At 33.8% G+C, this 13,668-nt stretch overlaps 1 long non-coding RNA gene across 1 annotated transcript in view; it reads left to right on the forward strand.

Annotated features, from left to right (window-relative positions):
- The first annotated feature begins 901 nt into the window (after nucleotides 1-901).
- The window catches only part of LOC144291486 (uncharacterized), a 28,078-nt gene continuing 15,311 nt past the window's right edge, over nucleotides 902-13,668 (forward strand). The window contains exons 1-2 of the long non-coding RNA XR_013358768.1: nucleotides 902-1,316; nucleotides 8,352-8,407. This is a non-coding gene — a long non-coding RNA (uncharacterized LOC144291486). The remainder of the gene's footprint in view (nucleotides 1,317-8,351; nucleotides 8,408-13,668) is intronic.

Consider the following 13,668-nt stretch of genomic DNA (forward strand, 5'->3'; position numbering starts at 1 on the left):
TATCAATTTAATTAGTGCTCGTCCCATGAAGCCTCACCATTACTATTATGCTCTTTTATGAATCTTTAGTCATTTTGAGAACTGGAGGATTTCCAGGCCATCAGTTTCCCTTTACTGACCTCATCTCCTACTCCTTCATTTTTTACTTGTAGAGTTAAATTTGTTATATTTGATGACTCCTTTTTCCTGGTTACCTTTTTTTCCAATTGGCTTCCAAGATAACACACAGGTAGCTTTACTCTGCTGCCTCTTCCTGTTTTCTCTTTTCTGATTTCTCCTCATCTAACTTTACCTCAAGGATATCTTCTCTCTTTCATTGTAAAATTGACTCTACTTCTCTCTCTCTCTCTCTCTGTGTCTCTGTTTAAATTCACCCATTTGGAAAACTCATCTAGTCTCGGATAAACTATACACTAATTTACTTTGTACCTGGTGGCTCAGTGGTTGAGCATCTGTCTTTGGCTTAGATTGTGATCCCAGGGTCTTGGGATCGAGGCCCGCGTGGACCCTGCTTCTCCCTCTGCCTATGTCTCTCCCTCTCTCTCTGTATCTCTCATGAATAAATAAATAAATTCTTTAAAAAAAAAGTGACACAAGAATCATTTGCTGTTGTCAATATTTGTTTCTTAAGCGATCTTCTGGACTAATTTTCCCCTTCTTGTATGGTCATTCAAATCACTGCTCATAATTGCATATATGAACTAAGAATCTTCCATTTGCCTTTACGGCAGAGCTGTGTGTATGCATAGTTTCTTACTTGCCATCCTCTAGCAGCTTACGACTTTTGCTCTTGCAGTGGTCTGAGCATCAGCCAGAAACAGGACTCTTGGGTCTCCTCAGCTCTTTCCTGGGTAAGCTCAATGACCTCTACCTGCATGTGGCCTCCTCCTTTCCCAAGAAAATGAGAGCTTTTGAAAGGCCCTTAGGGACGTGTGATTCATCATATCTTCATTTATGGATTTTTACCAATCTCTATTTTTACAACTAGCTTTGCCACCTCAGGTACATGTGATTTGAACAATTGCTACCTATTGTTTTTGACAAATGCCCTATGGTTACAGTTTTTCCAACCAAAGGAGATCTAAAGCAGGTCAAGTAAGTCTGGCAAATGAGACATTCCCCAGGAGCTGACAGATGTTAAATAGTGAAAGTTCACTAATAATGTGTTTTTGTTTTTTTTTTTTGAAGGTTTTAAGTCCATTTTGCCTACTTCATTGGCTGTTCTACTGCTGTTTTTCAGAATTACTGTGATTGCAAGGTGGATGGATTTGTTTTTAGGACAACATACAACAGAGATGAGTTTGGTAAAAGAAAAGGTAATTTAAGTTGCCACAAAGTTCACTGTTTTTTAACAGACTCTTTTTTTTTTATTTATGGTAGTCACAGAGAGAGAGAGAGGCAGAGACAGAAGCAGGCTCCATGCACCGGGAGCCCGACGTGGGATTCGATCCCGGGTCTCCAGGATCGTGCCCTGGGCCAAAGGCAGGCGCCAAACCGCTGCGCCACCCAGGGATCCCCTAAAGTTCACTGTTTTTATACAAACCCAGGCATTTAAAAAAATCAATGCTCATAGGATGGTTGCAAATCTTTGTTAATTTCCAGAGGCTTAAAAAAAAACAATAATTTTGATTTTTTTACATAAAACAACAGAAATTTATTATTTCACAATTCTGCAGACTTGAGTTTCAAAGTGTCAGCAGGACCATGCTCTCTCCAGTGACCATAAGGAAGAACTCTTTGCTTCTTCCTAATTCCTAATTGCCTCTGATAGTTGCTGGCGCCCTTTGGTGTTCCTTAGCTTGTAGCTGCATCCCTTCAATATCTGTCCCCACTGCCATGTAGCCTTCTTCTGGGTCTCTCCTCTGTGTCCTTAAAAGACAACCAGTCTTATTGGCATACTGGGTAAGTCCAATATGACCTCATCTTACTTATATCTGCAATGACCCTATTTCCAAATAATGTCACATTCACTGTTCCTGGGGGTGGTTAGGACTTCAACATAATTTTGGAGGAAGCTCAATTAAGTCTACTATTCTCTTGTTAATGTTTGCAGCATCTGCAATTGTGACAGCCTTTTTTCCAAGGCACCTAATAAACTGTATTTCCATAAATCATTTATCTCAGGGTAGTATCTGAGTTCAATTGTGTTTTCTTCTTTAGCTCATTGGTTTCCTAGGATGTATTGTTTAAGTTGTAAACACTTTGCAATTTTCTGGTTGTCTTTCTGTGATTGATATTCTAGTTTATTTCTCTGTGATCACAGGTCATATTTTGTGTTGTTTCATCATTTGAAATTGGTTGAGACTTGCCTAATGGTGCACCAAGTGGTCAGTTTGCTAAATGCTGTACATTTGCTTGGAGTATCAGTTATGCAGTTGGGTATATGTTCTACATATGTGTTTATGTGTTGATTAGGTCAATCTTATTATATCCATAGTTTAAATCTTCTATGTCTCTGCTGATTTTTGTGTCCACTTGTTCCATCAGTTATTATAAAGTGTCTTAAAATCTTCAACTATGTTTTATGAAATTGCTTATTTTTTAGTTTTTATATGTATTTATTTATTTATTTATTTATTTATTTATTTATTTGCTATATTCGTGGCTATGAATATTTCTGTTACTTGTATGGAGAACTGGATTTTCAGAAGTCCTTCCTCCAGCTGTCCTAAAAGTCATGCCTCCCTGACTTCATTTTGATTTCTTAAAATAATGATGTGATTGAAGTCTCAGAATACTCTGAGACTTTAGATGCCAAAGATTTACACTGTTTCTTCTTTCCTTATTTTATTCAATACAAGGCATTATACAGAAACTTACCACACTGCTTCATGAGCTCTGGGAAAAGTGATACTATTCAATGACTTCAAGTTGACATGGCTCACTTGGTGGTAGAGAAATGGCATTGAGGACCTTCCCTTTGGGTTATTTAAAGCTGAGTAGTGATGATTGGATGCCTATTGCACCAGAGGAAGTTTCATTTTTTGTGTGTTTCTGTGGAAGAAACTGTGGGCTCTTGATTACATCCAGTTACATCTCTTACTTTTGTTGGGACTCCAAACACAAGTTTCTCAGTACTTTTTTTATGGTACCATAGATACTGTTAGCAGGAAAATAAGCCCAACAAATCTATAAATAGTTATTTAATAATAAAATAGTAAAATTACACTTATATCCTGATGTTGCAGCTAGACTCATTTATAAAAAAGGCTACCAAAAAAAAAAAAAAAAAAAAGGCTACAAAGTATTGGCATTTTTTTTTTTTTTAGGACAAATACACATTAGTCTTAATCTGCTAATTCCAACTGTTTTTAATAAAAGTAGCCAGTATTTCCAATATGCTACTTTGGAGTGTAAAGGTACCTTTCGATCTAATATAGGGATTTTTTTGGATGGTCTCTTGTTAGTCTACTAAGATGAAAATTCCCATAGAAATCTAAAGTAGAATGAGGTATACACCCAGTGATAGATAAACAGAGTTGCAGGCGACTACCACTTTGAGTTTAGTTAATGCTAAAGTAATATGTCTCTCAAGATTCATTCAATCCTGATCACTAGTTAAGAGACTAGGGCTTTAGGACTAAAAATATGGTTATTAGTGCAATATATTCATTCCCCTGGGAAAAGCTTCTTGTCAATGCTTCCTAGGACCACCAAGGGTTTCTTACCTCAGTCTGGCTGACGAGACTAAGATTTCATAATCTTTCACCCAGATTATTATAATATCCTACTCCTTGGTCATCCTTCTTCCTGCTGCATCCAGGACATCAAACTGTTAGTTGGTTGAGTATGAATGAGTGGAACATTTTGGGAATACTTTTACTAATAATTTCCTTATCATCACCAAGAGTTTGTGATTGTATAATAGATAGTTACAGTTCTTTTGTATACTGAGCTGAAACTATGTTGCTAACTGTAGAGTCATTTTCCCATAAATCACCTTTTAAAATGTACATAAATTATATATTGTTTCTTTTATTAAAATCCTCTTTATGACTTTTCATAATATTCAGATTATAATCCAAACATCCCATGATTCATAAAACCCTTCGTTACCCAACCTCTAACCACATATCTTGTGACTTTCCACCTTAATTTACTCTGCCACAAGAGCCAAATTGGCTTTCTTGTGGTTCAAGAGCATACGGAGGAGAGCCAATATGTGCCCTTGGCTTTACTGCTTCTTTTGGTGGAATATTCCTCTCCAACAGCTTTTTGTGGCTTATCCTCTTACCTCATTTAGGTCCTTACTTAAATGTCACTTTTTCTAGAGGAATTTCCCAGCCACTCTATCTAACATAACAGGTAGTGATCTTTGTTAAGAAGAAAATGAATGAAACTGGGTGCTGAGATAAAGATTGACTCAGTCTGTGAGAAAGTTACTGCTTGGTTAGGAATTAAGGGGATATTTGAGCAGAGAACTGGATGACAAGGAGGAGTCAGCTTTGTGATGATAATTTATAGATACTGTTCAAGGTAAGAAGAGACTGCAAAATAGGTTATTGCCTTAGACTCTGACATCAGTGAGCTTTTATCATGATGTTGATTCTATCAAAAATGTTCCTCTTTTAGGCTTGTCCATGTCTTATTCATCTTTCAAAATCTAACTTACATGTAATCGCTTATCTGAAGCCTTCCATACTTCTTTTTCTGAAAGGTCTGTTCTCCCCTGTACTTCCATGTTCTACATTTCATTGGGTATACAGTGTTTAATGGGTTATAAATGCCTAAGGACGTTATGTGAAAAAAACCTAACCCTTATGCTTACTGATCAAAGGTGGGTTTATTTTTACATTCAATGTGAAACAGTGATTTTCTTTTTTAATATATATTTATTTATTTATTCATGAGAGACACACGGAGAGAGGCAGAGACATAGGCAGAGGGAGAAGCAGGCTCCCTGTGGGGAGCCTGATGTGGGACTTGATCCCAGGACCCCGGGATCACCACCTGAACCAAAGGCAGACACTTAAACCGCTGAGCCACCCAGGTGCCCCTGAAACAGATTTTCTTGCACTAAAAAATATGAAACATCTTCCTATATATATTTAAGAGTAGGTCATTAAGTTTAGGAAGTTTCAACAGTTTCTGATTTATCCCACAGCAAAAACTTTCATGATTGTGTATGTGAAGTCTGTGTGCATGTGTGTGTACAGAGATGTTCCATAAAGTCTGAAAATATATAGCCCATTATACATGCAGGAATTATAGAAAATTGTTAGAAAATTTTTTATATATTTTCAGACTGTATGGACACCTTATAGGTAATTTACTTAAAAAAATGTGTGTGCGTACATGCGTGCATGTAGGCATACTTTCTAGCCTTGCTGGTACTCTGAATCTATTCTAACTATTGGATTATCTAGCATGGCAGATGTTGATAGATATGTATATACAAAAAGAAGGATTCAGGGCAAAACCATCAGAAGAAAATTATTGTAGGATAATGAGTAAAACAGTCAAAAAGTATTTTTACTGTTTGATGATAGTAGCTTTCTCTGGGAAGAATGATTAAGATTGAAATTTTAGCATTTCAAATACATGCAAAGACTAAAAAGATTTTGCAGAAAATAGAAGCGACATGAGAAGAAGATGTAGTCAAGTTTAGTTTAAATGTCATGAATGGAGAACAGCATGAAAAGTGAAATTTGTACAGCACTTGAAATGTAGGATGGATTTCATCCTACAGGAAAATGCAGAGCAGACCAGTATAGACATTTTCCCTTAGAATACTGATTTCAGAGTCTTACCAGTTTCTTAGAGGGGAAGAAAATTTTGCATATGCCATTTTATATCTTTATATATGGTCATTCTCAGTTTATGTATCTTAGTATAAGTATATAGAATTTTATTTAGTATTTGGGTTCAGCTGTTTATTATTTATTTATTTATTTATTTATTTATTTATTTATTTATTTATATTTTCAGCTGTTTATTTATTTATTTGTATTTTGTTTCTTTATTTTTTAAGCTGTGTTGTGAAAAGTAAGAGGGGTTCTTACTATTGATATAAACCATTCATTTTAGTATCCACAAACTTTCTAATAATTCTAACTCCAGGTGAGGACTTATATAGAAATATTGCTTAGTCATATGAGTTTTTATGTAAAGATTCTAAGATACTTTCTTGCCTAGATTCTGATTCACTTTCCAGCTATGTGACACTATATATGTAATGTAAGTTCCCTAATTTTCACTTTATATATCAGTTTATATTTTTAATCTGAGCGAGTATGAATGTGTTAACTAAAGTATTAAATCTAAGATCATTTCTGAAGGAAAATGTTCCTGAGTTTTGTGTTTATATGTTCACTGCCTCACACTATCTCTTATATTCAAGTGTTTGCTGAGTTGGACATAATTGAACAAGGCTACATTTCTGTTGGTTATTAAACAATTGTGTAAAAAAAAAAAAATAAAAAAAAAAATAAACAATTGTGTACCTAAATATGTGAACTTATCCTTAGAAAGCCAAATTTTGCTTTTTGAAAAATACTCTTCAGATACTTCTTGAGATTTTTTACTTGCTTTGAATCTAAATTCAATCAATCCTTACAAACTTATAAATTCCATGAGTAATAGTTTTATTTTTATCACGGATGCCTTTCAGTTTTATATGCAAGGAAGCGTTTCTTCCATATTTTGAATGACACATGACTGTTTTTCATGTTTATGTGAAGAATACAAAAAAAAATCTTGTGTTAATAGTCTATGATCAGTAGATTTGGAGAGATTGTGTTTCAGTATTTGTCAAATCTTACAATTACTTTAAATATAATTCCAGTTTTCTAATGCTTTTAAAATATTGCTATTAAAATTTTAAAGTAAGCATTTATACATTCAGCTTTGAAATGCAAGTAAAAATGTATTTGTAAACAAAGTTCAAGTTATTTAAACTTATCAATAAAATATTCAGTTGGAATTGTATGCTATGAGTTGCGTGTAAACTCCTTCCCCCCCACCCTGACCTGAGACATTTGTTGTTGGGTAATCTTTCTTTGTATTTATTTATTTACACACACACACACACACACACACACACACACACACACACATACCTTTTATATGTTTTTTGTTTTTTTTGTGCTATATTTTAGAAAATTCCTTCAGAAATATATTTCAGGTTACTAATTTTGTCTTCAATCAAGCTATTGATAGTTTTACTGTTTTTTTTTTAAGATTTTATTTATTTATTCACAAGAGACACACAGAGAGAGAGAGGCAGAGACATAGGCAGAGGGAGAAACAGGCTACCTGTGAGGAGCCCTATGTGGGACTTGATCCTAGGACCCCAGGATCACACCCTGAGTCTAAGGCAGACGCTCAACCACTGAGCCACTCAGGTGTTCCAGTTTTACTGCTTTTAAATTTTCAACAATTGTATTTTTCAGAGATGCCTGACCAGCTCAGTCAGTAGAACATGCGACTCTTGATCTTGGGATCATGTGTTCAAGCCATATGTTTGATGTAAAGCCTGCTCATTTCTACGTGTTTTTTCTATTTATTATAAAATTTCATGGTTTCTTCCTTATCATCGTTAGTTCCTTATTTATACTACCACATTTTTATTTCTTTAAACATAATTAGCCATGATTTAAAAATATTTTTATGTAAATTTTACCTTCTGAAATCTCTCTTTCACTGCTTATTATCTCTGTTATTTTCATTTTACCTACCTTTTGTCTTTTTTGTATGTTTTGTGTTTTGTATGTTTTGTATGTTTTTTGTGTTTTGTGTTATGGCCTGTGATTATGTACTGATTATATTCCTTATCGCTTTATCTGAGGATATTTTTTTTTTTTTAAAGCTAGGGCTAAATTTGTTTCTGCTAGATAATTCATTTGTTTCTGCTGAGTTCTTAATGATACTATTAATCTGGGATCACTTTAACTTAGTTAACCCCTTGAAGTATTTCAACTGCCCTGTTATGAATTAAAAAATTCAACGCTTATCAAGGTTAATTTTTGTCATGAATTATCAGGGGATTTCTCCCTTTGACCCATTACCACAATTAGAAGAGGCACTTTGAAAGTTCTTTAGTTCAAGTAATCATGAGTCAGAGGGGCAGAGGGAGAGGGGGAGAGAATCTCAAGACTTGGTTGCTGCTGAGCGCAGAGCCCCAGGCTTGGGGCTCCATCTCATGACCCCGAAACCATGACCTGAACTGAAACCAAGAATTTGGTACTTAACTGACTGCACCACCAAGGCACCGCAAGAATTTTTCTTAAAAAAATCATTTTAACTCTTCAACTCTGATGAAATGCAGACCTTTGTCTTCTAAGTTAATTGGGTTTCTTACTATATTCAGCTTAGTGTGTGGGATCTAATGTTTATATTTGTTGCCCTTCTAGGATGCATAAAGAAGTTTGGTGGTCCAGAAATTTTGCAGAGACTTTACCACTGAAAGGTAAATTTGTGCTCCCTTATCTTATAGGATATCTGTTTAATATTTAGTTTGGAATTACCATTTATCCTTACTGAACTCAGAAAATTTTTGAAAGTGAGTTTTTACTGTGCTTCATCCCTTATGAAAACTTTTTTAATGTGAGAAACATCTAGTCAATATATGAACTCGCTCTACATGATAAATGGTTGGATGTTCATTTTAAGCTGCCAGAAGTATAATCATTTAAATTAATTTATTATGAATTTTGATTATCAAGATCATATTTATGAGCTTTTCAACAGAAATCTGTTTAATGCTAAGTAATATTCAATGTTAAAATTATAATCTAAAATAATATATGTAATTTAAGAAATAATATATTGAAAAATCTCTAATAGTTAAAGATACAGTAGTAAATTTATAAAAATGAGTTGGTCATATTAAATAGTTTATAAAATTCAAAATAATATTTATCAAGAGTAATACTAGCTAACAGTTATTATAGACCTTGTATTATGTCAAATATTTTATTTTAACATCCTCATCCAATAATTCTAATATACTTATGAGGAAGAGATATTTATTATCCATATATGATATATAAAGGAATTAGAATAAGAGGAGTTAGATATTATGTGAAAGTTTATACAGTTATTGTGTGGAATCTAGTAAAACTCAAGTCTCTTTTACTTCATAATCTGAATTTTTAACCACTACATTGCACTACAACTTTGTATAAAAGACACTGTGTGATATGTTAAGGGTGATATATAAAAATACCCAGGATGATATCATTTATTTGTTGAGATTATGTGTTTGTATAACATATACCAAATTAGCTTACTAGGGCTACCATAATAAGTACCACAGACTGGAGAGCTTAAACAACATTTTTTTTTTTTTTTTTGGTATTACAATACTGGAAACTAAAAGTCTAAGATCAAGGTATCAGCAGTGTTGATTTCCTCTGATGACTCTCACGTCAGTTCATACATGCCATCTTCTTCTTGTCTTTACATAATCTTCCCTGTGTGTGCATGTCTGTCTCCTAATTTCCTCTTCTTATAAGAACACTAGCCATATTAGATTAGGGCCTATATCATGACCCTATTTTAACTTAATTACCTCTTTAAGGACCTTATTTCCAAATACAGTCTCATTCTGAGGTATTGATTTTAGAACTTCAATATATGAATTATGGGGGATATAATTCAGCCCATAACTAGATAGATAAATAGATAAATAGATAGATGATAGATAGATAGATAGATGATAGATAGATAGATAGATATAGATGATAGATAGATAGATAGATAGATAGATAGATAGATAGATGATAGACATAACCCTAAATATAATCTATATAGAACTAGAACTGTAGATATAACTCTCTACATAGAATGCAATAAATAATATCCAAAAGTATTAAAATAAATTATTAATACTTGTACAAGCAGTCCCTTCTAAGAAGGAATGCCTGATAATTTTAAAATGTGCTGGTGAGGTGACTTCACAGAGGAGCAGATTTGCATGGGACCTAAGAGATGAGAGTGGTCATGATGGGAAGGGAGAGATATCTGTGCTAGGAGAATCATTTGGATGAGACATTGAAATGGGAAAACAGGACTTGGATTCAGATGATGATTACAATGAATACAGTGATTTGGTCTGTATAAAGAACTGGTTTGTGAAATAATGAGAGGGAAGGGCAATTTAGTACCAATTAATGGAGAGCTTGGATTCCAGAATAAAGAATGTTTATGTTGTTATGAAGGAAAATAATTGCTTTTGCAGTTCTTATTTTTCAAAACTGGTCTTATTGTCCTCCCTTCTGCATCAAAGAAATATTTACCCATTCTCCTTTCTAAGGAAAATCACTCCGCAGACACATTAATCATATCACTGCCTTTGACCTCTGAAAATTTCTGAATTAATTACATTTTCTATCTCTGTATTCTTCAATTTATTTTTGTTTTTTTTCCTCCCTACTAAAATTTATTACTCAGTTTCCTCAGGATAAACTAATTTCCTTTGTCTTGACCTCAATCTCTACAACTTTTCTTCCTATGAACTTTCTTATGAATAAACTAAGTAGTTACTTTCTACTTTCTCATCTTTTACTCTTCTTCCCTCTGAACCTGACTTTATCTCCCACCACTCTATGAATCTCAACCTTGCTAAAGCATCCACTTGTCAAATTCCATGACATCTTTTCAGATATGATGTAGCTCAGTCTACCTTTATCATTCTACACTGTTGAAGGGTATAAAGAAAGATGTGGATTTTGAAATTATACATAGCTAAAATATCTTGATAAAATTTTATAACCTTTGGCATTCTGAATATAATAGGGGTATTTGAATGGGGAGAAAGTAAAATTAGGACATGTACAGGGTATATCATAGTGTGGGATTCAGGATACACAGTAAATAAGCAGTAGCTAATTATATTTTAAGAGAATTATCTTTCCCCACTGTCCCTAATTTGAATCTTTTAATGTACCTTAAAATTCAAATTCCAGATATAAAAGCTTCTCCTTATCCTATGTTAATGATCATGAGTCAGTTGGGTATGGAGGGAAGATTTTCTTGTTATATGATCCAGTAATATGGAATACAAAGACACAAAATCTTATTATGTTAATGTTATCCCAAGTTAGGTGGAGATTTGGTTGCAAAATCTTGAAAATTGTGTTGTTGTTGTTATTATTATTATTATTATTATTATTATTATTATTATGTTTCTTTAATCCCGTAGAGAAACTGCCATAATAAATTGTAGGAGGGTTGCTGTGCTGGGTTTTGTGGATGAGGTACATGCCAGTCTCTTGAAATGGTGCTCTCAGGGAGTCTTTCTTCTAAGCCAGTGGCTCACATTCTTTAGGCAAGAATTCCTAAATATGAGGCTCAGTATCTAAACTTCAGTTATTAAGATCTGTTTCTTCCATTCCTTTATTTTCTTCCCTGATACAATCCCCTACCTATATCCTTACTTATGTCCTTACTATATCTTATATCCTTACTCAATAACTTTACATCTAATGTACCTATGTCCTTAGTCAATAACTTTACATCAAATTGTTTTTATTTATATGTTGGAGACTGATTACTCATTAGAAAGAGAAAAAAAAAAAAAAAGACTAAACTACCATAAGGCTTGGATGAAATTTCTTCTGTTCCCTGAATTCCACTTAACCTAATCTCATTTTAACCATTTCAGGTCCAGAGACACTAGTCTTTTTCTTGATCCATGTACTATGATCCCTTCCCCTTTCCAAGGACATTTATATATACTGTTATGTGTATTTAAGTGATCTGACCTCTGTCATCTTTCACATTCCAGATCAATTAATGATTCCTTATCAATTCTTTGTCTATCTCATAAAAGAAATATTTCTCATTTTATTATGTACTTTTTATGTAACTATCATAGTTGCCTTTTTATTTCTATTTCTGTTATTAGTATTCTCTAAATTTCATAAAAATCAGGTTCTTTATCCATGTTAGCTCTTTTTAGAGCCCAAATCTAAGACCTAGAATGCCACAATAAAATGGTTCTAAATGAAAGAATAGGCTCCAGTCCTTAACATAAGAGGTCTTTATCCTAATGAAAAGAGAACTTTTGTTTACTGAAACACAATGGATGGTGTACCCTTCTAGAGAGCCATTGAAATGATTTCATTCTGTCTTTGAGTTATCTGAAAGGACCAAATGCCTACTCTCATGAATGGATCAAATGTCTCTTTTCTAAAACAGAAATATTTTTTAAAATTGCATTTTCCTGCTTGTTCTTTCATAACTCTCTCTCTCCTTTCCATGATTTGGCATACAATTAGATAAAATAATCTCCCTTTCCAAGAAAATTTATTTCTGTGTATTTTTTTTGATAGTCACTCCTGCCCTCTTCTCACTCTGCTAACTACTCTAAATCAAACTTACTTTTCTTTTAAAAAACTTTAAATAAAATTATTTAGATTGTTTTCTAAAATGTCAATATAAGGCAGCCTGGGTGGCTCAGCGGTTTGCACCACCTTCAACTCAGGGCGTGATCCTGGAGACCTCGGATCGGGTCCCACATCGGGCTCCCTGCATGGAGCCTGCTTCTCCCTCTGCCTGTGTCTCTGCCTCTCTCTCTCTCTCTCTCTCTCTGTGTGTCTCATGAATAAATAAATAAACAAACAAATAAATAAATAATAAATCTTTTAAAAAATGTCAATATAATCAGGTTTTTATTTTCAATCTTCTCATGGTTTCAGTTATCTATTAATTGCATCTATTCTTGTTTACATTAATGATTAGTAGCTTTCTAACATAATAACTCTAAAGTTAAATACACATGTGTACACAAACATATGATTCAGTTATCAAATAGAAAGTAATGACAGAATTTTATTTTTTGGAGGACAAGAAGGAATATTTATTTGTCTTGATGATATTTGAGAAGGTTTAATCGATCATTTTCCAGCGTGATATGCTTTCTTAGTAGTTTTGGTCTCGTTGGTATCGCCGGAAGAATGTAAAATGGGCAGAACCAATCTGACTTAAAAGAATGAATTCCATTACTGGAGGAGAAGGGCAGGAAATGTAGTGACACAAGCCCAGTTTGATGAATATATTTTAATAAACATTTTCAAAGGTCTAGTGCTTGCTATTTCTCAGCATAATAATCCATCTCATGACAAGCCATATTGTGCTAGGTGAATATTTTGGACAGTAAAATCTATGGATAGGACCTTACCTCTCAATCCTGAAGTATTGTACATATAAGCATTTGATAACTTTTTTAAAAAGGTTTTATTTATTTATGCATGAGACACACACACACACACACACACACAGAGGCAGAGACAGAGGCAGAGGGAGAAGCAGGCTCCATTCAGGAAGGCCAACGTAGGACTCAAGCCCAGGAATCCGGGATCATGCCCTGAGTCAAAGGCAGACACTCAACTACTGAGCCACCCAGGCATCCCACCCATTTGATAACTTTATGTAGATTCTATAGATTTTGGTAACTTGGGATCAATAACAAAAAGAAAGAAAAAAGGAAGAAAAGGAAGGAAGGAAGGAAAAGAAGACAGAAGAAAGAAAAGAAAGAAGAAAGGAAAGAAGAAAGAAAGAAAGAAAGAAGAAAGAAAGAAGAAAGAAAGAAGAAAGAAAGAAAGAAAGAAAGAAAGAAAGAAAAGAAAGAAAGAGAAAAGAAAAAAAAAAAGAAAGAAAGAAAAGAAAAGGAAGAAAGACCAGTCTTTCAGTAGCTTTCCATTTGTCTTTGGATGAAATAATGCA

The sequence above is a fragment of the Canis aureus genome, chromosome 20, assembly GCF_053574225.1.
Source record: "Canis aureus isolate CA01 chromosome 20, VMU_Caureus_v.1.0, whole genome shotgun sequence".
In the NCBI taxonomy this organism is placed as follows: domain Eukaryota; kingdom Metazoa; phylum Chordata; class Mammalia; order Carnivora; family Canidae; genus Canis; species Canis aureus.